Source organism: Lutra lutra, chromosome 16 (genome assembly GCF_902655055.1).
Source record: "Lutra lutra chromosome 16, mLutLut1.2, whole genome shotgun sequence".
Lineage (NCBI taxonomy): Eukaryota > Metazoa > Chordata > Mammalia > Carnivora > Mustelidae > Lutra > Lutra lutra.
Window position 1 is genome coordinate 16962624 of NC_062293.1, and position 24486 is coordinate 16987109.

The 24486-nt window shown below is 49.5% G+C and overlaps 1 protein-coding gene and 1 long non-coding RNA gene across 19 annotated transcripts in view; one reads left to right on the forward strand and one right to left on the reverse strand.

Annotated features, from left to right (window-relative positions):
* The window catches only part of MAPT (microtubule associated protein tau), a 94250-nt gene that overhangs the window by 52809 nt on the left and 16955 nt on the right, over positions 1-24486 (reverse strand). The window lies entirely within an intron of this gene.
* On the forward strand, positions 15265-18316 carry LOC125086939 (uncharacterized). Its single transcript, XR_007123313.1, has 3 exons — positions 15265-15340; positions 16584-16675; positions 17998-18316. It is a non-coding gene; the product is annotated as an uncharacterized LOC125086939 (long non-coding RNA).

A 24486-nucleotide genomic window follows, 5' to 3' on the forward strand; every position in this document is an offset into this window, starting at 1 on the left:
TTGAATTAACCCGGAGGAGAAGAAGAGAAATGAGGGGGTCCTTCTGGAGAAGTCTCAGAAGGTGGAGAGAAGGTAAACGCCAAAAGCAGAACTAAGGAGTCTGAGCTTCCCCCTCCTCCCAGTGCAGCCACGGAGAGGATGTGGCAGGTGACTGGGGAGGGATGAACCATGGCCCCAAAGTCTCAGTTTGCTGGGAGCAGGCCCAGGAGCCACGACGAGGGGGGCTGGAGTTGGCGAAGCCGCAAGAATGATGAGAAATGGGCTCATTTTGCCATGACATTTCATTAGGGAACAACGGGGAAGACACAGAGGGAAGAGGAGAATGAAGAAGGAAAGCGGTCATTTTTAAGATGTTTTCATTGCTATTTTTTGAGTCTGGGACATCTCGGAAGGACGCGGGGGAGAGGAGGGTGGCGGAAGGCTGTCGCTGATTAGCAGCTCTCCCTTGGTAATGAGAGGCCTGAACTTAGCATTGTCTCAGAAGGACGGAGAATAAACAGGATCCTTCTAACACACAGGAGAAATGCCACAGAAACCTGGGCACATCGTCCCGGAATTTCTCCTTTGACAAAGGTGTCCCCACATGGCATCGGGGCCTAAGTCCACGACGGAACAGCACCGAGGGTGTCAAACACACACTCAGGCCAGGCTGCCACTTACTAGTTGGGTGACCTTGGGCAAGTCAGGCAACCTCTCGGAGCCTCCAGTGCTTTGTCCATAAAATACAGAGCTTAAATGAGTTCATAGAACTCGGGGGCTTAGAACCATCCCTGGCTCCCGAAAACGCTCTGTAAGTGCCCCATGTGGTTATTACCGTGACAACCGTATCACCTATTCATTTAGCCAAATCTCCCTGCATCCTGTTTGTATCTGCAGACCAAACAGCTTCTCGGGGCACAGAGCCCCACCCCACTTTGGATCTACTGACACGTGGTGCCCCCTTGGCCCTCCCAGGGCAGCCTCCAGCCAGGCCGGGCAGATGGTGTACCCAGTGAGATCATCCCCTCGTCCCGTGACTCCTGGAGACGGGGCCAAAATCATGTCCCGGGGCACCCTGCATGAAGCGGACTCCTTTGTAAGAGGGACGGGGGAGAAAGGAACGCACTGGAGTGGCGAGAGGCCCACCCTGCATCACCAAGTGAAAAAAGCAGCTTTAGAAATGTGCTTGCACAGAATTTTTCTAAATAAAAAAATAACATGTATATGCATGGGTGCAGACAGTAAGTCCTGAAGGCTGAACAGAGGTTTTCTCTGGGAAGGGAAATGGAATTAGGGGAACTTTCTCTTTTTGGTGTCTCCATCTTTGTCTTATATTGTTTTATAAATATATATTATGTTTATAATCTGATAAAAAGCAAAAAATACAGTTTTGGCATCGCCAAACACCGTCGTAAGAGTCAAGAGTCAATGTCCTTTTCCCCTGATCCACGTGGCATAAATCGCCCTCAGCTACTGGCAAGGCCGGAGAGGCAGGTCACCAAGACACTTAACATCGATTCCAGGCATCAGGACCCCTCTGTGATCAACCATGGAAACAGAGGCCACTTAGGTGCAGGTGGGGTTCTTACCTGAGGCTGTGGCAGTGGCACCAGAAGTACCAGGCAGGGGTATGGACCTGTGGAGCCAGCGGGGGCCCCCTGGATGGGAAGGTTAACATTCATTCTGGGAGGAAGGTAATGAGACTGGGGCTTGGGTTTGCTCACAGTTGGCATGTAGCCTTTCAAGTACACATTTTTTTTTAATTTTTAATTTTTTTTTTTTTTTTTTTTTTTTTTAGTAAATGCACTTACTCACGTACACATTTAACAAGAGAGCCATGAATACCCAGGCGTGGGACTTGGATGTCACAAACCCTTGCCTATCACAAGTGTGATTCTCTATACCTTTTCTTTTTTTAAAAGACTTTATTTATTTATTTGACAGAGATCACAAGTAGGCAGAGAAGCAGGAAGCAGGGGTGGGGAAGCAGGATCCCTGCTGAGCAGAGAGCCCCATGCAGGGCTCGATCCCAGGACCCTGAGATCATGACCTGAGCTGAAGGCAGAGGCTTTAATCCACCCAGGTGCCCCACAAGTGTGATTCTCTAAAATCCAGGGAGGGGTAAGGGCTGGTGCATCTGCACACTAGAGAGCTGCCCAGTTCATGCATTTACATCCGCCTTGTTCCAAAAGGAATTTAGAGAAGCAGGGATGTGAAGAGCCCCACAGAGCCGAAGCTACAGCCTCATGAGCCCTAGAAAATGTAACTTGCGAAAAGAAGTGTGTCCTGTAAGATCCCAAGACCATGTGAGAAGAGAAAAATAAAGGCTCTTTAGATAAAGGAGAAACCAGATAGTTTTGTTGCATATCCAGATGCTGGCAAAATAGTTTCAATATTTATCAATAAGATGTTTCATTTCAGTTAGAATAAGGAAATGCAAATATTACCCATTGTGGGACCCCGGGTCATGCCCCATTGATTTGGATAAAACCATTATGCTTGACAACGTGCAATATCCAGCTGGAGCCAGAGAAAACATTAAATTGTACGGAATGAAGAAATTATCTTGAAAGTAAGAATTTAGACACAACTTTGGAACTAGATCCAATCCAGGTTACAAATACACGGATCAATTAAAACTGACCCATCAGAAATTTGGATCAGGGAGAGACAGGAAATCGAAGCTGGGGCATGCATTTAGGTTCTAGGCTCCAAGAACATATTTCAGAAAAAGCCCAGACACAAAATGTCCATTATCCAGCAGAAAGGTCTGGACAACATTTATGTTCAGGAACAGAAATGACAGTCCAGGAAGGAAGAGGAGAGAATGACTTGATTTCCATGTGAAAGAGAAAAAGCTGGCAAGGAGGAAGTACAAAACACTTGGAAACATAATAGGAAATTAAATTCTACTTGGAGAATGAGAAAGCCTGCTAGCCTGGGGGTGGAAGCCAAGGGGAGACTCTGCATGCCCATTGGTCAACGAGATGGAGAGCGGAAGAGAAGTGGGACCCGGTGCCAGTCATCCCTGTCTGTGATCTGAGCTGCTTCTGGGTCCTCCCCATGTCTCAGGAATCACCATCAGAATCAAAATAATAAAGGAATACTGTAAACCACTGGACTGCAGAAAGGTGAACTTTGAAATAGGTGGTTTTACGGCAAGTGATGTATCTTAATACTGACATTTTCAAAACATCACGAAAGAGGCTCAAAACTAAATTTTTTTAAAAAGATTTATTTATTTATTTTTGCAAGAGAGGAGAACGCATGCACAAGGGTGCAAGAGCGGAGAGCAGAGAGCCTGATGTGAGGCTTGATCCCAGGACCCCAAGATCATGACCTGAGCCCAAGGCAGATGCCTAACCAACTGAGCCACCCAGGCATGCCCGCATTTGTTTTTTTATTTTATTTTAATTTTTTTAAAAGATTTTTTTTTATTTATTTGACAGAGAGATCACAAGTAGGCAGAGGGGCAGGCAGAGACAGAGGGGAATAGCAGGCTCCCTGCTGAGCAGAGAGCCCGATGTGGGGCTCGATCCCAGGACCCTGAGATCATGACCTGAACCAAAGGCAGAGGCTTTAACCCACTGAGCCACCCAGGCGCCCCTGCATTGCATACCGGAAATAACTCAATTCTTAGTGTGTTGCTTGGTATGGGGTAGGTGCTCAATATACCTTCACAACTGGACGAATGAAAAAACATGAACCGAGAGCCACTCACTGCACTTGGTCAGATGGTGGGTGCTGCCCGACCTGCTACACCCTTCCTCACATCCGGTCTCCCTGCCAGGAAAGCCCTCTCCCCCACTTTCCCACCCCTCTGTCTGGCTAACCTCAAGCTCCAGGCTTTATCAAAGTGCTCCTAGAACCACTTTTAAGCAGCTGTCCCTGACTCTGCCAAAGCCTTACATGTGCCCTAATGAACACTTGTTGCATGGTGCTGTGATTCTCTGGTTACTTGGCTCTGGGGCTGGAATGTTAATGCCCTGATGGGAGGGCCATATTGCCTTCGTCACCATTGTGGCTTCAGCAGCTGGCCCATCCCTGGCACGAGGAAGGCACCCAGGAAATTGCTGAACGAATGAATGTGTGGGGCAGGGAGATGGGTTTTGGTGGGATGAAGGGGGACATGGGTCAACATTAATCACTAACACTTCCCAAGCTCACAGCTCATGGTCTGTTTCAAATCTGACAGCCAGTGTGTTCTCTCATGTGGGCTACCCCAGCTCCCTGGGTGACAGACGTACCTTTGACACCCCAGTGGAGAGAATGTTCCCCTGTGATCAGAGAAGGAACTCAAGTTCTCCCACCCCTTTGTAAACCTCAAGTAACCAAAATAAGGGAGATATGTAACTCCTATGTTGTCTGGGTGTTGGACTAACCAGGAATGACCTTGAGTTTGTCATCTTTGGCATCAAGGTCTCTCCTGCTTTTGTTCCTACTTCCCCTCCCCTCAAAACAGACTTGTTCTTCAGGCATTTTTCTGGGAGCCCCTGCTTGGCCAGGACAGATTCATATAATCCTGGGTTCTCAAGCTTGGAAGGGACCTTAGAGAAAGAGCTTCTCTATGGCACAGAGAGGTGAAGTAACTTGCTGAAAGTCACACAGCCGGTTGGTGCTAAAGCCAGGATACAAGCCTAAGTCAGGGAGGGGAACATTGCACTGAAGATACCCCAACTAAGGCAGAAAACCATTATTTTCCATAGCATCAAACCCATTCATTTGACACTACAGGTCAAATGCAGTTCTGTTTACCTAGAAAATACTGCAATGTCTTTGCCATAAATACAGAAACTTGTAGTATACAGGCCGTCTTTGCCCATTTCATAGATTTTATAACTCACTGTTCTCTCTGAGTCCCCATCACAATACTCAATCTGTGCTTCCTATCAGGGAGCAGAGGAATCATCTGATTTCTTCAGGCTACATCAACGACAGACAAAAACATGAGAAAGTGAGTTCATTGAGAGGACAGATCACTTTTTACTGGAGATAGATAAGGACATGAGAATCTGAAACATGCTCAGAGGGAACACGTCAAGACAAACTGTCCCCGCTGCAGGCCATGCATGAAATCCAAGGCTCTTCTCGCATGTGGCCCCAGGGACGCTTTGGGAGTAGCTGTGCGTGCTCTGTCACTGGGTCCCTGGGGGCTCAGGATGAAGGCACATCACATGATTATCTATTTAGAAGCTGTCACCCTTCTATTCCTCAGTTCAAGAGAAAGAGCAGAGTAATTAGAAACCAAGAAGAAGACCATTTACAATTACAGTGCTCTGTACCTTCCTTTTCGTTCCTGTGGCTTACTGTTTGGATGGCATTTTCCAGAAAGCCATGACATGTTGACTTATAAGCAATATCCAAGGGACCAAGAGTGTCTAAACACCTCGAGCCAGTGATTCAAGGCTTATTTTTTAAAAGATTTTATTTATTTATTTGACAGAGATCACAAGGCAGAGAGGCAGGCAGAGAGAGAGGAGGAAGCAGGCTCCCCTCTGAGCAGAGAGCCTGATGCGGGGCTCGATCCCAGGACCCTGGGATCATGACCTGAGCTGAAGGCAGAGGCTTTAACCCACTGAGCCACCCAGGCGCCCCTCAAGGCTTATTTTAAGTGAAAAAAATACAAAATGAGATAAGATGCCCTAACAGGATGCAATTTTATTTAGGAAAACCTGGTTAAAAAAAAAAAAAAAGTGCAATGTAACCAAAGGTATTATCAAATATGATTCAGATTATTTGTTTCCTAATTTAGGTACTTATCTCACTCGTTCCAGGTCTGGTTTGAAAAGTTTAATTATTCAATCTTCTCTTAAGTAAAACTATGCATTTGCATTTAGTTAATGTGGGAGACAGAATAATGACCTCTCAGAGATGTTCAGTATCCTAATCCCCAGAACCTACGAATCTGTCACTTCACATGGCAAAAGGGAAGTAGGATTGCAGATGGAATTCAGGTTGTGGACCAGCTGAGTTTAAAATAGAGTGCTGATCCTGGATTATCTGGGCGGGCCCAACATAATTACAAGGGTCCTTCCATGTGGAAGATGGAGGTAGGAGAGTTGGTATGAGAGTGGTGGGACATGAGAAAGATGCAGCTGGTCAGCAATGGCTTTGAAGATCAACGGGGCCATGAGCCAAAAGATGCAGACGGCTCCTGGAAAAGGCAGGAAAGCAGATTCTCCCCCAGACCCTCCAGAAAGGAGGGCCGCCCTTGCTGACACCTTGATGGTAACCCCGGGAACACCTGTGTCAGACTTTTGACCCCCCCCCACCCCCCCCGAACCTCCTTAAGCCAACATTAGTGTTGGCTTAAGGCACTAAGTTACAGAAGCAATAGGGGTGGGCACTTGCGGAAGGGGGAGGCTCTTTTTGTACCTTGAAGGGCAACGTGGATGGAAGAGCCCTCCTCTCCTGGGTGGGAAGAAGGGAATGGGAGTCACTGCTCTGCACGGCTCACTCTGCTACCCAGCCCCAGGCCCGCATGTGCCCAGATGGCAGAGGTGGCTCTCGAAGCCTCCTGGGTGTTCAAGGAACATACCTGGGCTTAGCTCAGAGCAGCAGCCTGCCTTGGGAGCTGTCGGGAAGCGGGTCGCTAATGATGGGATGGGGGAGGGCCTTTTCCCAGTCGAAGGATAGGATCCTGTTAATTAAGAAGCAATGCTTTGTGCTTAAAAGGCACACATTCAGACCCACCCTTTAATCTCTTCCGTTAGGATCACTTTTAAATCAGAGCAGCCGAGCTGAGGTTAGAGGAAGCATCTATTATTAACAGACAGAGAGAGGAGTGGGCTCCAAAGGGAGAGGCTGGTCAATCACCACACCAGGGAGGCAGGCTTGGAGGCTGATTCGGGTGCGTGAACTGTGTGCTGTGCACGGGTGCATTAGTGATGCTGTGCTTAGGGGCTGTGTGTATGTGTGTGTGTGTGCGTGCATGTAGGCCCTCCATTCCCGCGGGTAGTCCCACGATACCTACGGGCGGCAGAGCAGGCCAGGCCGGGAGAGGATGGTATAAACAGGACAGAGCAAACCCACCGGCTGATCACTGGGGGGACCTCAGGGACGAGGGCAGAGAACAGACTATGAGGCAGGAACGTACCAGCCCCCACCAGAGATCCAGAAAAAGGAGCAGATGTGGTCCTTGCCCTTCAATGTTTTCAGCCTGGCCGGGGAGGAACATATACAAGTACTGAATGACACAGGGATAGTTTTGGAGCCAAGGGACCCCAAGGAGTCAACTCCATTCTCAACATGCTGCCTACCATGAGCAGGGGCTCCAGGTTGGACCAAGGGAAGGATGACGTGTTCCCTGCTCTCTCAGATCTGGGAGGGAAGACAAAGAGATAAATACAATCTAAGACCACAGGTCAAAAGAGAGAAGGCAGACTGTACCCCAAGAGTCTGTGATTCTGTGAGCTAAGCATGGAACAGGTGCAAGAGACAGAGGCTGTGGCGGCAGAAAGGAGATGCGGGTAGAGAAGGCTGGAGAAGGCTCTGGGGAGCTGACCTGGGGTTAAGACTCGAAGGGAGGGCAGGCTTGGAGCAACAAAGTCCTTCGTCTAGGCGGGAGAGGGTGATGACAGGGTCATTATCAGGCAAAGGGGCACCACTGGTCAAGAGGGTGATGGTTGAGAGACAAGACATTTTGGAGAAGCCAGATTGGAGAGACTTAAGGCCAGGCACCTGCTAGAAAGGCCCTGAGCCAAGGTCAGGAGAAGAGTCCCCCGAGGAGCCAGAGCAGCCCACAAGCTCTGGGACAGTCCTGTTTGCTGGAAATGAGCAAAGAATGAAGAGCCTGCGTCCTGCAGGTTTTGCTCTGGGGCTGGTGGTGGAGCCGCTAATTCTCGCAGAGTCTGAATTCCTGCACCGCCTTTGAGTTCCGTGGGGGGTAAGTGAACAGGCTCTGGCTGTGTGTCCACCTCTGACCGCCTCTGCAGGGTGATCCTTGGACCAGAAGCAGTGGTAGGTTACATAATGCAGGCGGGAAGAGGCCCTGGCCAGGACCTGCTCATCTGAAAAGGTAGCAGCGGCGTAAAGCCTTGGGAGAGGAAGGAGGGCTATGGAAGGGAGGAGAGGGGAACAGATGGGGTGGGGGGCTGAAGGCAGGGGATGCCCAGCGTTCTGAGGCAATGGAAAGGCCTCTTTGGAGGGACAATTCTCAGCACATGCCACTGCAGGCAATGGTCAAATGCCAGTGTTGGGCTCCTGGACACAGCAACCTTGCCCAGAGAGGTCTGTAACTTGGAAGTTCCTTCCCTAGTCACACTTCCAGCCAGAGGACAAAAACATGCATACTTATCTAAACAGAAGTGTTCCCTTTCCTTTTCCCAATTATTAACCCAGGGTTGTTAAATAGCTTACAGGATCAGAGGTCCTTCTAAGAGGAGAAAAATGCAAAAAGGTCTTGGGCTCAGGGTCCACTTTCTGTCCGGTAAGAAGGCAACCAAGCAAAGGCAACTGACAAGCTAAGCAAGTTGCCCAAAGACACAGGCTGGTCAACAGCAAAGGAAGACAAGGAATTAGCCTCCCGGAGCAGGGAGCTCCGTTCGCTGCACACAGTCTCAGAAGGCAGGCTTCCATTTTCCGGAGAACTGATGACTTTCCATCAGCCCACCCACGTGCTCACCAGTCTCCAGCCAGTGGCTGTCAGCAAGCAGAAGTTTGGGGACTGAGGCACCAGCAGGAGGCACAGTCTCAGCTGAACGGCTGATGGGATCACTTGGGCAACTGTCCAAGAAAAGTGTTTTTTTTTTTTTTTCTTTTTAAGTTAAATTAAAACCCACAGTATCAACTACTCTCTGAAAAGAAGAATTCATGCATCATTTAGATCAAACACACCCCTTTTCAATGTTCTAGGGATCACTCATGATCATTGAAAGAAACAAATCAATAATGCAAAGTATTAACAACAAATGGAAGCCTCTTTCTGAATTTAGAGTCATTTGTGGGCAAATGGCTGGAGAGATCATTCCTCGTAAGAAAAACCTGCAAGAATTTATTTCAAACCAACTGCTCACTTGAACCTTCTCAAATCTAACATGTTCTTGCTTATCTACTGCTTTTCTTTTTAAGGCAGTAAATATAACAGAGCAAGAGTTCCATCAGAAAACATTTTGAGGGGCACCTGGGTGGCACAGTCATTTGACTGACTGATTCTTGGTTTCGGCTCAGGTCATGATCTCTAGGTCGTGAGATCGAGCCCCACGTCAGGCTCCGCACTTGGTGGGGAGTCTGCTTGGGATTCTCTCTCCCTCTACCCTTCTGCTTGCACTCACTCTCTCTCTCTAAAATAAATAAATAAATCTCTAAAAAAAAAAAAAAAAACCCCAAAAACCCAAACCCACACATTTTAAGATATGGATACACTGGGAGTGCTGGGAGATGACCCTCAAACCCAGAGTGGTTCCTTCCTGTTCAGGAGGAAGGTCAAGGATCCAGCAAGTGGCCTCATCTTCCCTAAACGGATGAGGCATTGGCTTAGGAGGACTGCTAGCAACGTTCTACCATCTCCCTTCAGCTCCACCAGGACAAGGGGCTAGAGTATGATGTGGGGACCGAGGACAAAGGTGGCGAAAACGGCTGCCACACGGCAGGACAATAAAGGGGCAGACTGTAGAGTGTCCGAAATTAATAATAAAAATGACGAAAAGCCAGCCTGGTTTTACAGGCATCACGTGCCAGCAACCCTAAACAACATCAGTGATAAAACACTTGTCCTTGAAAAACGCTTCTTTGGTCTACGTTAGGAACAATCAGCATCACTGCCACTGAGCACGGATAACACGTATGTAAGGTTCTCGTTAGCCCTTGAGAAAACATATCCTTTCGGAAACCTGGTTTTCTCCATCAAAGTCACTTGGAGAACTCCCAGTGCACAGCCAGCCCCCAGGGGTGTGGAGTTGGCTACACACGGTCGGGGTCATTTCAAGAGAACATTCTCAGCAGTTCCGAATTATGCACTGGCTTTGGATACTGTCGCAGCTCCCGCCTCCCTGAGACCACATGTTTCCACGTTCAGGAATTAGGTTGTAAGTGTGAACATTGGTAGTACGGGGGCACCAGGAAGCTGAGTTACTTCGGTCATTCCGTGTGGCCACTTGGGAGTTTTTATTTGTGTTTAAAATTTAGAACAGTGACACAGAGTGTGAACTGCCAGGGGTACTATTTTTGCTTGGTAAGTATAATTTTTACTCACATGTGATATAGTTGAATAATATTTTTCAACCAGAAACTTATTTTTAATTTTTATTTTTTTAAGATTTATTTATTAGAGAGGGGGCAGGGGAGGGGCAGAAGGAGAGAGAGAATCTCGAGCAGACTCCCCACTGGGCACAGAGCCCGATGCAGGGCTCGATCTCACCACCCTGAGATCACAACCTGAGCTGAATCCAAGAATCAGATGCTTAACCAACTGAGCCACCCAGGAGCCCTGGAAACGTCTTTTTTTTTTTTTTTAATGTATTTATTTGACAAACAGAGATCACAAGTAGGCAGAGAGGCAGGCAGAGAGAGAGGAAGGGAAGCAGGCTCCCTGCTGAGCAGAGAGCCCGATGCAGGGCTCGATCCCCGGGCCCTGGGATCATGACCTGAGCCAAAGGCAGAGGCTTTAACCCACTGAGCCACCCAGGCGCCCCTGGAAACATCTTTTTAAATGGTTGAGGGATAGTGTTTAAAATTTTTTAAAAAGCAAAAAATAGTAGATCCCTGGTAGGGCTTAGTGGTTGTTAGATTATAGGCAACTCCCAAAGATGTTTCACTTTTATTAAAGTAAGTGAACAGTGATTTATATAAATTACATTAAGCTTCAACCAATGATCAAAATTCACTGGATATAAAAACTAGTAAGAGGGCCGCTGGGTGGCTCAGTCGGTAAAGCATCTGCCTTTGGCTCAGGTCATGATCCTGGGGTCCTGGGATGGAGCCCTATGTCAGGCTTCCTGCTCAGTGGGAAGCCTGCTTCTCCCTCTGCCTGATGCTCCCCCTGCTTGTGTACTTTCTCTCTCTCTCTCTCTCTCTGTTAAATAAATAAAATCTTTAAGGAAAAAAAATAAGTTGAGCTTTTTTCCTGTTTTGTGCTTTAAATTTACTTTTTTTTAAAATTTTTACATTGTGGCATAATTCTATGTGTAGCATTCAATAAGAGAAACATTTTGTTACTTCTGTCTCCTTTCTGGCTATCATTATGATCATTTCATGATCATTTCTGAAGGGAATTTTGTCATGGAAAGGAGGGGACAGTCAAGTGACAGGTATCTCCGGCTTGTACCCGTTCCGTAAAGGGGCTCGTGATGAGAGAGAAAAGCCCTTCAACAACCTGCCAGGCGCGTGCACCACACATCTGCACGAGAATGCAGATCAGCTCCTCCCCAGACCACCGGTTTCTCTGCTAATGCTCGATGTTCCTTTCTTTAAACATCGACTCACTGTGGCAGCAGCCACAGTGACGGTGAGTTCTAGAATGCAGAACTCAGTGATGTGAAGGTTCATGATAACTTGGCAGGGCCGGGGATGGGAAACCCGAGCAGGGCCCGCAGAGGGTGGTGCTGCGCTGGGGTCTGGCCCTTGCCCAGGCCTGAAACCAGAGGCTGTCTCTCAGCAGCCAGAGCGTGTGGTCCCTGCTGAGCCAGGACCTACTTCCCGGTCTTCCGGCAGGGGAAGCGGGCAGGCGTGACAAAGCAAAATTAAGTGAATTTGGAGTGAGCCCACATCGGAGGAGCTTCTGAATGGTGCTCACCTTTTACCAGGGATAGGAGGCAGACACCATGAATAGAGGAAGTGTCTAATCTTGGAAATTAAAAGATTGACGAGGTGCAGGATAGTGAAAAGAACACAGGCTTTGAAGATAAAAGGTCTGGGTTCGAATTCTGATTCTGCAATTTATGGGCTGTGTGATCTTGGGCAAGTGACTTAACCATTCTGAGCTTCAGTTTACTTGTTTGTAATGTGGGGATATAACCCCACCTCTAAAGGCTGTCCCGAGATAAAACAAAATCGTGTCTCTCCTCTGAATACCTAAGAGCATCTTACTTCTCCTTTAGGTTTCAACAATGGCAAAATTTTCTACAGGGACAGAGCCAAAGCCTTGTGTGGCTTATGCAACAACCCCACCCCCGCCCCGCCCCCAGGGTGCCTTGGTGGTCAGGTCAGGCCCAGAGACTTCTCCAAGAATGCAGAGTACAGCCTGGATTCAGCCGAGGAGGGCAGGCACGCTCAGAGAACACGGAGGTGGCAAGAGGGTCAGGGATGCTTTAAGAAACAATCTGGCTGGAAGAGAAGCAGCGAGCTAGAACGGTTGACCGAAGGGGGCATTTGTTCTGTTTTAAAGACAGGAATCATTTAAACCTCCTATATGCTGACACTGAGGAAGGGGCCAGGAGAGGAGGAGAGGAGAGAAATAGGAGAAGGGGAAAAATAAAAGTTAAGGAAGCCTCCCAAATGGTGGGAGAGGTGGCAGAATGGAATTCCAGGCATGGAGTTGGAGGGGGCTTGGCCCAGCGAGAGCTCTGGCTGGAGCAAAACGGAGCTGAATGAGCACTTGGTGTTCGGGTCAGCCTAGCATAGCACCTTGACCGTCCCCAGCCCACCCAGAGGATAGACATTTGCTTCCTTCCTCCTTCCTAAAACTACCAAATCCCAATACCACTGCCCACCCCCCCTGCAACATTTAAAGATCATATTTTTCCACAACAAATCCCACTGGTTATATTTTGAGCATTCCAAATGAGAGCTCAGGGGTGGCCTGATACTCCCGCCTTCCCCCCATTTTTTTACTTTGAAAAATTTTAACTCACTGGCAGGTTGTACAAATAATACAATCAGCTCCTAGATAGCCTCCTGAACTCACCAGTTGTAAATATTGTCATCATTTGCTTTCTCCCTGTCATTCTCTGTATATTCACGTATAATTATACATAGATACAATTTAGTTTCAAACAATATTTTTCTGACTATAAAAGCAGTATCTGCTTATGTAATCAAGTACAGCAAAACATACAGAAGTACTTACCTATAATCCTACCACTTGAGATATCGCTATTAATATTTTCATATATGTCCTTTTGTTGTTGTTTTCAGTTTTTTTAAGTCGACTCCACACTCGATGTGGGGCTCGAACTCATGACCCTGAGATCAGAAGTTGCATGCTCTGCAGACTGAGCAGTCAGGCAGTGCCCTCCCACCCCCCCATCCCCCTCCGCTGCCCACATGTCCTTTTTGGATCTTCATATGCATTTTTAGACATAGTCAAGATTATACTAAACACAGAATGTGTACCATGTTCTTCTATTAGGTCCGAAGTGTTTTCTCAAGTCATGTAAATTTCCATAGACAATTTCCAATGGCTACCTACCGTTCTACATAACCATTTCCCTGAGGTTGGACACATGGCCTGCTTCCAAGATTTCCTACATTAACAACACTTGGGTGAACTTCTTACTAAATACATCCTATTCATATTCCTAATTATCTCCTTAGGACAGATTCCAAAAGTGAAACTCTGAGGTCAAAGGATGGCAATATATACTTTTTTTTCCTTTCTTTTCTTTTCTTTTTCTTTTCTTTTTTTTTTTTTTTGAATAGGCTCCATGCCCAACATGAGGCTTGAACTCATGACCCTAAGATTAAGGAGCCCATGCGCCACCGCCTGAGCCAGTCAGGCGCCCTTGGAGAGTAATATTTTAAAGCTTCTCTCTACATCCTGCCAAACTGCTACCTGGAAATTTTTCCAAACATTTCCTGCCACTGGGTTGTACGGGAGCAGACCTAACATCACGGAACGGGGTGGGTGCGGGGGGCACAGGCAGGGGGAGGTTTGGCCCCGTCCCAAATCACCTGTGACGGTGGAAACCAAATGAAGGGGTAGAGAAACCCTGCCTCTCAGGGCTTCTCGTTCTGGCCCACTGCAGACACTTGAGAAACGGTCACTGCATGAGCAAACAAATCCACAAACATGTATTTCTGCATTCCTATCACATGTCCAACACAAGCGACAAGGAGAGAGAAAGGAAGAAAAAGCAAGGGATCGTGGGATGAAAGGCGCTAACTGCGCGTGCAGGAGTCAAAACTAAATTCGCCCACATACAATATGGCAAGTTTTCTCAGGACAACCTGCCCACGGCTTGTGCTGATGTCTGCAGATCTCCCTTTGCGGCAGGTAAGCCTCGATCTGATTCAGCTCCAAATTCCAAGCAGTTAGGGAGATGGAAGATGCGGGGGGTGGGGGGAGAGTCATCCACCGCCAGCCCCCAGCCTTGCCCAGAGAGGGGCAGCAACATTACCTAGGGAAACAGGGAGGCCTCTCGCAGCTGATTCCTGCTGGGAGCTGGTTGTCAAAGAACCGGCCTTGGCCACCGAGAAGATGGCAGTTCCCCACCTTAGCGCTTTGCAGTGGACGTGCTGTCACTTCATTGGGATGATTTTCCATAAGTGACTCCTGGTTGTCATCCCGATTCCAAATGGGCAGGAGCAGCCCCTACTGGCAGAGATGGGCTGGATGGGGGCTGCAGGGAGGTGGTGGGGACACACCTGCCTAAGAGTGGGATGGCCCTAGGGAGGGCGGGAATGACATCACAGTCACCCTAGGAGAAGAGCCAGGTCTGTGAAGTCATGGAGTTCTGGGGCCTTTCTCCCCCTGCTCTGGGCACTGGGTTATTGGTCTTTTTTGCTTTCGAATGGGAAGTGATGGATCAACAGGCAAAGAGGAGAGGGGAGGAGGCTTGGATGGCAGCCCATCACTGTCCGATACTGGGGAGTTCCTACGCCCTCCTCCACTCCCCATGAGCCCTGCTAAGGAAGGATGAACTGAACAAGGGAGCCTTCGGAGTCACGTGTGACTTAAACCCTACGCTCATATCTGAATGGGCTTTGGAGGTTCCAGACTTTGAGCACCTGATGGGGCACAGAGCAGGAGGCTCTGTGCCAGTGTCCCCACGGTGGGCTGGGGGCTGCCCTCTGTCCTCTTCCTGCAGATGGGCTCTGGTTGGATTTCGAGGGAGAGAGGGCTTAGTTGTCAAATGCAAAAAGAGGGCTTCTGAAATCCAGAATGTACTTAAGGATCGTGTCTTTTCAACGCAAACACTCAGCTACCACTTGGGGCCGGCAAGCCTCTTTTCTTTTTTTAATTTAATTTAATTTTAATTTATTTGACAGAGAGAGAAAGAGAGATCACAAATAGGCAGAGAGGCAGGCAGAGAGAAAGGGGGAAGCAGGCTCCCTGCTGAGCAGAGCTCGATCCCAGGAGCTTGAGATCATGACCTGAGCCGAAGGCAGAGGCTCAACCTACTGAGCCACCCAGGTGCCTGGCAAGCCTCTTTTCTAAGCACATGACAAGACTGAGTTCATTTCATTCTCTTCCCAACCCCAGGAGGTGGGTAGTATGATTTTTACACCAATTCTACAAATGCGGAAACTCAGGCACAGACAGGCTGAGCAGCCTGCCCACATTCACACAGCTAGGACATGGCAGGGCTGGGATTTGAACCAAGGCACTTGGTTCTAGAGTGTGGGCGTGAAACCTCACTTCCATGTTGGAGAAACTGTGGGAGAAGTTGTTTCCCAGAAGCGATGGCTGAGTTCTCCTTCCCCATGGGTTCGTACTGTTCAAGAAGGGGGCCGTTCCTAAAGACAGCAGGGGGTAGGTCAAGGTCGCACACAGTGGCAATAGTGGCTGAGTCCATGAACCTTGCAGTGTTCTTATGAGCTGCAGAGGTGAGAGAGACTTTAATGAGAGACTCAGATTCCCTTTTATGGGAGGAAACCGGAGCCATGGAGAAGCCCTGGGGGCGGGCTGGTCAGGACACTCCCTCAGCACCCACAAGCAAACCTGGGATGGTTGGACCACATCCAGGCTGCCGCCTTCCTGAGTCTCAAGAGTGAACGCTATGGGGCTTCTGGGCTAAACCAGCAGTGGAGGGGCCACCGTTTCCTGATGATTCTGGGGACCTGTCCTAGCCTAGTGTGACATTCCTGGTGGAGATCCATTCCCAACCTCAGCCTCATCTCTGGGCCACGTTCCCATCCTGTTCTCAGTGAAAATCCCCGAGTCATGACAGAGGACACAACTAACGCTGGAGAGAGGCCTTTAGGTAACACCTGTTCTGGGCATCCTCTCTCTCTCTCTTTTTAAAAAGATTTATTTATTTATTTAGTTAGTTGAGAGAGAGGGCAAGAGAGAGAGAGAGCATGAGAGGGGAAAAGGTCAGAGGGAGAAGCAGACTTCCCATGGAACTGGGAGCCTGATGAGGGACTCCATCCCGGGGACCTGGGATCATGACCGGAGCCGAAGGCACTTGCCCAACCAACTGAGCCACCCAGGTGCCCTTAGGCATCCTCTCTTTAAAGAGAAGGTCAAGTTTCTTGATTGCAGCTCAGGCCATGATCTCAGGGTCGTGAGATCTAGCCCTCCGTCAGGCTCTGCTCTCCATAGGGAGTCTGCGGGAGGATTCTCTCTCTTCCTCTCCCTCTGCACCTCCCCACACACTCACACACACACTCTCTCTAAAATAAATAAATATTTTTTAAAGTGTCAAGATGCCTCAACATAACATAACACCTTCACTGCACCTATAAAACGGACTTGTAAAACCACCGCATGTGTGTTTCTTCTCTAGCTAGACTCAGCGTCCTAAGGACCAGGACTGAGGGTTTCCAAAGCACGTAGGAGATATTCAGTTGGATATGCTGAACCTTTTCACACCTTAAGGTATAACTTATTTAGACATCATGGCTGGAAATTTTGATAAAATATCCCTAGTTGGAAGATGGCAACCAAGAGACATCAGATGAATGGAAGCCTGAAAGAGCCACATATAAGGCCTTCAGGAAGAGGGGCCCAGAGCTGTCCAGAGCCAGCCATGACATAGGCCACAGAGAGGACTCAGAGTATATGTCAGTCAAAAATCATTGGCCGAGGGTCATGGGCTTAGATGCTTTGAACCTCCCTAAGGGGACTGTCAGTCCCTGCTTCTCACTTCCGGAAGGATGGCACCAAAAAAACCCAAAGCTGACACAGAGCGGGTCTCAGCCCCAGCTCTTTGAGTAAATGTACTGTCACTCCACTGGGATGATTTTCCATAAGGGACTCCTGGTTGTCACCCTGACTGTAGACCAGCAGTGGCAGGACCAGGACCATATGCCCTTCCACCAAGGTCTCAAAATCCCCACCTCAGGAAGTTCTTCCTGCTGTCTAGCTTGAATTCTTCCAGACACAGTTTAAACCAAACAGCTTGTGAGTTATATGGCAGAGTTTTAAAGCTTCTAAATTAGTAACCCATACTTGAAAATTTAATCTAAGTACAATTTATTTTTTTAAGTTGCTAAGAGAATGGATCTTTTTTTTAAAGATTTTATTTTATTATTTTTTTCTTTTAAAGATTTTATTTATTTATTTGACAGAGAGAGATCACAAGTAGGCAGAGAGGCAGGCAGAGAGAGAGGGGGAAGCAGGCTCCCTGCCATGCAGAGAGCCCTATGTGGGGCTCGATCCCAGGACCCTGAGATCATGACCTGAGCTGAAGGCAGAGGCTTAACCCACTAAGCCACCCAGGTGCCCCTTAAAGATTTTATTTTAAAGTAATCTCCATATCCATTGTGGAGCTCGAACTCCCAACCCTGTCCCACGCTCTACAGACTGAGCCAGCCAGGAGCCTCCGAAGTACAATTTCTGATTTATCTTGAGAAGTTGGAATGATCTGGCCAGGCTGGGCCCACACTTGCACGAGACACCACCATTGGCTGGGGTCTCCCCAGTGCCAGTCCCGTGGGGGCATTAGGTGACAAGCTTCTTGTTTGGGCTCTTTGCACCTTGTCCCTGAGGGTCCTAAGCCATCTGTTGTCACCCAGTTGCCTAAGCCATCACGAACCCCTGCAGATTTCCCTCCAAGCCCCGTAACCCCAGCCCAGGCGCTGGGCTTCTTCCAGGGAAGGCTGCCCAGAGTGGGTCGTCTAAGGGAAGGCGGGACTGCAGTGTCCCGCATGCCCAGTGGCTGCAGAGCATCAAGAAGCGGTCTCCATGCTCTGACCTAGCTTGTCTCGTAGGACACGTTCCCGAAATGGCTGCCAGGGCTTTGCCTCCGGGTCCGGAGAAGACAACTTTCCTGTAAGGGATCCTGACGGCCTGTGTCGGAGGAGAAAACTTCCCACCGCCTGTTCTGAGCCGGCTCTCACGGACAGAGACACATGTCAATTGCGTGCCCAAGTCTACATGGAGGAGCACAGAGAGGTGCTTGTTCTAGTTCTTTTCATTATAAATCCTGCTACAAGGACAACGGAAGGGAAATGGTCCCACGTTTTCATTGAAAAGTCTGGGGAGGGGAGGAAAGAGTAAACGTCTTTGCGATCAGATTTTCCCACATTCACAGTTGTCCCTTATTCACCATTCCCGGCTTGTTCATGATGCTGTAGAAGAATTGTGCAAAGATGCGTGCATTTACCACAGGCGGGCCTTTTTGACATTCATTATGAATTTAATTATTATTAAATACCCACAGTGTGCCAGGCGCCGGACAGCAAATGAGGGGCAGACGAGAGGAAGGCTCCATGTCTCCGGTCAGCTGTCCCTGTAACTGCTCAGTCCCGCTGCTACATTCCCAGGCCCTGCAGCTGGAGCCTGCCGAGCCCCCCTGCTCTCTCAGGACTTCAGACCGGTCCCCTGAGGGTCAGTGGGTGATGGGGGAGGGGCGGTGTGTCTGTGGATTCCCCGGGCACTAGGAGGCGACTGCAGGCGGCAGGGCCTGGGCAGCCAGGCCGTACCTTACTAGAGCACTCCAGTCTAGTGTACCTAAAGGACAGGGGGCAGAGCTGAGCCCCTGAAATCAGGCACAGTGTTGAAGAGCCAGGCAGGAGGCTCACAGCTCGGGGAAAGGAGGCCCCTCGAGGCAGTGATGCTCCGGCTGGAGTGTCCTCCAGGCCTCGGATGAAGAAGGGGCTGCTGCACTGCTGACTGTAAGGGATTGTGGGAAGGCTACCTAGTCACCCTGAGCCTCAGGTCCCGCAGGTGAAACAATGGCTAGAATTGCAAATTCAACGGGGGGATAGAGTGATGAAATGAGATGAACCAGGCTAACACATGTTAGCCATCACCGTTTTTGTTTTTTTCTGTTGTTCCTGTCAACTCCAGCCAGGCAGCTGGTCACCAGGAGAGAGGAAAGCAGAGGGCTTGGGGGAAAGCCCAATCCATCTCCCAAAACAAACAAAAACAGACACACAAAAGCGACCTGAGCCCTGGAATCTGTACAAAGCATGCGCATGGCCCAGTGAATTGCAGGTGCACTCGGAGCCCACCCTTCCCGAACTGTATTCTCCACCTACAGCTCAGCTGGAAGCTTCCCTTGTCTACCGCAGCCAGGTGCCCAGGCTAGCCCACAAAGGCCTAGCAACGGCGCTCATGTCTCCAATAGACCTTAGCAGCTTTGAGGGGCCAGGCCCATCTTGAGTCCCCGTGAGCCCTTCTGAGCTGTGAGCCCACCGACCTTCACTAGAGCCCAGCAGCGGGGAGAGGAAGGAAAGAAATGTCAGGGAGGTCGAGTAAGTAGCCAGCTCTGGTCAGGAGCCCACAGGTTCCCACAAGCTCCTGTGTGGGTGTGGCCACAGGAACTAACCTGAGCGGGCGGGGGGGGGGGGGTAGGGGGGCTCTCTGCATGGGGTCTGGGTCTGCGGAAGCCTCCAGGGTCCTCTGCAGGGTAGGGGCAGGGCCAGGATGAGGGCTCCTGCCTCAGCAGGGGTGAGGGTGCATTGAGCGGAGAGAAGGGGGGCAGCCCCTTCCTCCAGTTTCTGGCGAGTCCCGAGTCCTGGCCTGCTGGATGGGAGCGGAAACAACCCCACAGCTTGCCCCAGGGGAAGGGGGGGCGTGGCCAGGGCGAGGGTGGCCAGGTAGCCACAGGCAGGGCTGGAGTGGTCAGTGTCACTGGCAGGTGGAGGGCCCACAAAGACTCAAAAAACACCGGAAGGATGGAAAATGGGAGTAATTCAGATAAATTTTTTCAAGGCGGTATCTGTATTTTTTTCTGATTATAAAAGTAACTCACGCTGCTATTAGAATTTTTGATAATGAGAATCTACTCATGTGTTACTAATAATAAGCTTTTGGCCACACACACACACACACACACACACACACACACACACACACAGATTGGATTTGGGAAAAAATGCAAGTGCAGACAGTAGAAAGCGAGAGTCTCTCTATAACCCACCTTCAGTTCCACAACCTGGCCTCTAAAAGTTTAATAACACAGGGGCATGTGTGCAGGGTGTCATGGGGACTGTTCAAGAGTGTGACTAAGGGCTAGTCACTCGCTGTGCTCTGTCCTTTATAGGAATCATTGCCGCTCCTTAACCACAGCCCTGAAAGGGAGGTGCTATTATTCCCATTTTTCAGATGTGGAACCAGGCTCAGAGAGGTCAAACGGCTTACCCAAGGTCACACAGCTAGGAGAGGGCAGCCAGGAGTCAACCCTGGTCTGCTCTCCTCCCAGGAGGGGGCTCTTGCTGCCACATCTCATCCAATAATCCGGGAGAGCAGGAAGGAGGTGGGTGAACAGCATCTCATATCTGTTCCTTTAGTGAGACATGGTAACCATATGCTTCAAACAATACTTGGGGAACTGTCTGAGCCGCTAAGAATAAGCCAGGCAGGTGCGAGAAGGGATGTCCCCCAGCAGCTTTTGCGCTAACACGGGGTGGAGGGGGCAGACTTTGGAAATGAAAGGGAAGTGGCTCCAGGAGCCAGCAATGGAAGAAATGGCCAAAAGTGGACAGAAAAATGAATGAGCCCCTCCATGCTCTCCTGGGGCTCGCTGCAGGGGTGGGCGGAACGGGTTGGTGGTTGTGTAGCTCTTGCTCATACCACAACGTGTCCACGGCTGGGAAGTGCTTCATCTCCGTGGGCAAGAAAAACCTCATTAACCTAATGGATATTTTCCAGCAACAAATGTTGCTTCTGTGTTTAAGCATACCCGAGGGGAAAGCTGTTCCACTAGGGACACCCAGGCATCCTCCAGGAATTGTGGACATGCTCTAGGAAAATTAGCGGGTGTTTTCAAGCAGCGCGTATGCTTCTCCTTTCAAAAGGAGGGAAGTCAATTCAGCCTGGCTGGTTTAATAAAAGTCCTTCGACTGGCCAGGTGGGTCTAAGAGTCCCCCTCTGGTACCCCAGCCATTGCAGGGAGGCAATGCGGGGCCTAGAAAGGGATGTGCAAGAGGAGGAAGGAATCCTTTGCTAGCTGAGTTTGCTATGAACTTGCTGTGTGACCCTAGGGAGGTCACTTTACCTCTCTGGGCTGTTACTTCATTTCTCAAGTGGCTCTGGCATCTGTTCAAATGCCAGACTCATGGGCCTTAACACCTTGCACTGGCCCCTCTGTGGATTTTTCTCAGTATAACCTCAAAGAGCAGGGGAGGTAAGAGAGAAAGGAAGGTCCCTCAAGGAGGAAAAAAAGAGGTGAAGGGAAAGTGGTGATTCATTTTAAGGATGTCATACATTTGGGGCAGCTCCCAACACTTCCATCTTTCTCTGCTGGCCCCTTCTTTCTCCTCCCTCCCAGCCCTCCCGTCACATGGTTGACAGAGGCCATGAGCCACCATCATGGGAACCCTGGTGATTCGGTCAGGAAGGCAGCAGAGGAGGTCTGGGCAGTGGCTAGTTGGTGAGACCAGGTGGCCTCTGGAGTTCAGGGTCCTACATGGTTCTGGGAGTTCAGAGTCCCACAGGCCAAGCAGAGGGAGGCTTAACCAACAAACAGTGGGAGATTCTCCAGCCTGATGGGGAGGAAAGCTACATTCTAGCGGGGGCTATGCCTGTCAGCTTCTCTGCAGAGCGCCAATAGGACAACATGGTAATTAAAACTGAAATGAGGTCTCTGGAGGATTGGCTAGAACGTCTCTGAGGACTGCTGTGTTGTATCTGGAAGCGAGACTAGAAGTGCCTTTTTGCTTCTCAGGGTGTGGGAAGTGTCCAGAGAGAGCAGGGTCTTGTGGCCGTGTTCTATGTGCTTCAAGGAACATGGGGCATTCTGGAGGACCTCAGACAGGCCCTCGAGCCGGGAATGCAGTCGGCTCACGGAACTTACTCCAGAAGAGACAGGCCTCAGTGCCGGGCCAGGACACAAGCCCCTGCCTCGAGGCAGGGCTGTGGCCAGAAAAGGTACCAGCGCTTGGCCCCCACCGCAGAGGTTCTAGAATGGCAGCTTCCATTTTCTTCCCTTCCAAACAGGAAGTGCCACCTAGCCTACAGTGGGAGGATGAAATGAGGTCATTTGTGTGAAAACACTGAGAGAAAATAGCACTGGAGTTGTTTCTGATATAAAAGGATTGGGCATGAAGAGAGTCAAGTGGCGTATCATTAATCTCCTGCCCCGGAGGCGGGTGTCTCACTCGGGATGCAGGCTACCAGCCACTCTGGGAACCCTGGTGGTGGCTCATGGGGCTAATCTGGGTTGTCACGAACAATGACAAGGCTTGGGCACTTAAACAACACAGTAGCCAACCTCCCTTTGTCCTCCTGCCCGCTTCCCTCCCCTACTCCCGAGGGAAGACTCCAGAAGGTGCTCTGTGTATTCAGTTACACTGTATATACGCTTCACACACACTCTGTGTACTTGAGCTCCGGCTAAGTTGTAGTCCTACAACTAGTTTGGAAAGTCTTCCTGTCTAAGGCAGTGCAGTGCCCAGGCTAGCCCACAAAGACCTGGTTATAGAGCTTCCATCTTTCTGAAATTAGAGGGTGAAGGCAGATCAGAACTTACCCACCAGGGGGGTCATGTCTGTCAGCTTCACCTGGGGGGTCTTTGAAAGAACCCTTCTTCCAGATATTTTCATCCTTCTGAAGAGAGCTGGGGCCCAAGCATATATATGAATTTGGCTTTAAAAAAATATACACAGGGGTGCTTGGGTGGCTCAGTGGGTTAAGCCTCTGCCTTCAGCTCAGGTCATGATCTCAGGGTCCTGGGATCGAGCCCCAAATTGGGCTCTCTGCTCAGCGGGGAGACTGCTTCCCCCTCTCTCTCTGCCTGCCTCTCTGCCTACTTGTGATCTCTCTCTCTGTGTGAAATAAATAAAAAAATCTTAAAAAAAAAATAGAGTACAGAGTGATACTGACATGTCCTGCCCGCATCCATGATTTCTCTCACCCAGAGGCTACCATTAAAACCTGATTTTCATCTTTCCTTCCGGTCGGGCTCCATAAACACGGTCTCATTCACAGGCATGCTCCCTCTTTCTGTACAAGTTGGAACACATTGTGGCCGCCTTGTTCCTCGATTAGCCTATCTGAGGGAGTGTCCACAGCAGTGCATTCTGCGGGGCGGGGGTGGGGGGCAGTTTAGTCAACCAGGTTCCCATCAATCATTTCCAGACTTTTGTGTAACAGATGCCTCCCCAGTGAATCCCCACATAGATTGTCCTTGATCACACAGAAAGGATCTCTGCCACCTGGGCCACCAACAGAGGCATCCCACTGTGCTTTTTATCAGCAATCTTTTAGAATTAGCAAGGTTTAGCATCTTTTCAGTCCCCATTGAAAACTTTTGCTTTTTTTTTTATCTTTTTTTTTTTAGATTTTATTTATTTATTTGACAGACAGAGATCACAAGTAGGCAGAGAGGCAGGCAGAGAGAGAAGGCAGCGGGGGCGTGGGGGCTGAGAAGCAGGTTCCCTGCTGAGCAGAGACCCCGATGTGGGGCTCTATCCCAGGACCCCGGATCATGACCTGAGCCAAAGACAGAGGCTTTAACCCACTGAGCCACTTTTTGCCTGTAAACAACTCCCCAGACATGGATATTCTCGTAAAACCTCTGGGGCAATCCCGGAGTGTCCCCAGACTCCCTGTGTGTTCTGGATGGCCCAAGGCTCCTGAACCGCTAACACTGTGAGCACCCTTAAAATCCTGAGAGTCCAGGGGTGCCTGGATGGCTCAGTCATTGGGCTTTTGCCTTCAGCTCAGGTCATGACCCCAGGGTCCTGGGCTCGAGCCCCACATCAAGCTTTCTGCTCAGCCACAAGCCTGCTTCTCCCTCTCCCCCTGCTTGTGTCCCTCTCTCGTTGTGTCTCTCTCTGTCAAATAAAAAAATTAAGATCTTTAAAAAATAAAATCCCGAGAGTCCGGGGACCGCCCAGCCTCTGTGCGGGCCCCAGCACCCCTCAATGGCTGGGCCCAAAATTCCCCCGGGGGCAGCTGTGGTATCAGAAATGTGGAATCACCTGAAGCTGGTGATTGGTAATATTCCATGTGGCTTATCTCACAGGGTTTGTCATGGATGGGATCCGTTCATGCTCACCTTCTCCACCCTTACACAGAGCTTCTGTTTTATAGGAAGTGCTCAAGTGACCATTAAAAGAAGAAATCATTAGCACCTGTCTAATTGCCCCCCTCTTTTGTCCAGAGGGTAGCTAGTGCGGTTCAAATGGGTTCAGTGGAACTGTGCTTACAAAGAATCCTAGTGTAAGGAAGTCCACTTCCTGACAGCCTCAATCAGCTTTCTTGCAAATTTCTAAAGCCCCTTTCTTTGGCCCTGGCAA